The 1,048-nt window shown below is 49.0% G+C and overlaps 2 non-coding genes across 2 annotated transcripts; both read right to left on the bottom strand.

The window, feature by feature from the left end:
- Window positions 1–149: 149 nt before the first annotated feature.
- On the bottom strand, window positions 150–223 carry Pmar_PMAR013334. Its single transcript has one exon. It is a non-coding gene; the product is annotated as a tRNA-Ile (tRNA).
- Window positions 224–858: 635 nt separating this feature from the next.
- On the bottom strand, window positions 859–930 carry Pmar_PMAR013333. The gene has a single exon. It is a non-coding gene; the product is annotated as a tRNA-Pro (tRNA).
- Between the last annotated feature and the right edge of the window lie 118 nt (window positions 931–1,048).

Below are 1,048 nucleotides of genomic sequence, written 5' to 3'. Positions count from 1 at the left end.
CAAAGAGCTCGGAATTGAGTCGATTGCATTTCAGAAGCCGAACGCTCAACGCAGGTCAGGAATTTCACACGAATGGATTTCTTACAAAGCGAGTAAAAAGTTGATGTGAACTTAATCACTTGGATAGTGCAATGAGTAAGCCAAACTAGTGGTCGATGCAGGGCTCGAACCTGCGACCCTCGCGTTATTAGCACGATGCTCTAACCGACTGAGCTAAACGACCAACTCAACATCGAAGTTCACCCGTGACAACGAAATTCACCCGTGATGCGCAGGGAATTCACTGATAGATAATTTGACTCATACCACACCAATCGGAACGTACTTGAAATCAGAGAATAGCACTTTATGCACGCTATATTTCGATGGACCCCCTCGGGGGTATCCGATAAAATTGGAACGATACAGAGAAGATTAGCATGGCCCCTGCGCAAGGATGACACGCACAAATCGAGAAGTGTAAAAAGTTTTTCGCTCTATCTGCTCTATATACTCAGGCGTACTCAGGATTAACAGCCACAACATCCTCTGATTAACGGCTTCATTGCCCCTTCATCATGCTCGTTCCCCTCACCCCATGTGCACTGTTGGACGGATTGAGCCCGTACAGGATGTAGCCTGAACTATTAGTCGCGCGAGTGATGAGTTCACCAGGTGACTGTAATCTTTGTCCAGGGGTGCGGGGTCGAGCACTCGAGTGCTTCATGCGTCTCGACCAGCTATACCATTTCCCAGTGACCAACGGTTCGCATATGGTCCAGTTTGCCTAGCTTCCGGAGGGATTTGCACTACCTGGTTTCCGTAGCTATCTACATCCGCCAGCTGCATCTACCGCTGTGCCCAAACTCACCCTTACGAGGGCTGAGTCGAGAATCGAACTCGAGACCTCTCGCACCCGAAGCGAGAATCATACCACTAGACCACACAGCCACCATACCGTTAAGCCTCACAAGTTGGTTCCCTAACGTCGCTCATAACATGACCATTCTCTATTGTTATCTACCACGGCTTTTCGCGGGCACCGTTGTCAGCTGGATGTTTTGATAGA

This window comes from Perkinsus marinus (genome assembly GCF_000006405.1).
Source record: "Perkinsus marinus ATCC 50983 genomic scaffold scf_1104296976054, whole genome shotgun sequence".
Taxonomy (NCBI): domain Eukaryota; phylum Perkinsozoa; order Perkinsida; family Perkinsidae; genus Perkinsus; species Perkinsus marinus.
Note: the sequence above shows the minus strand (reverse complement) of the source record. Positions and strands in the feature narration are given on the sequence as shown.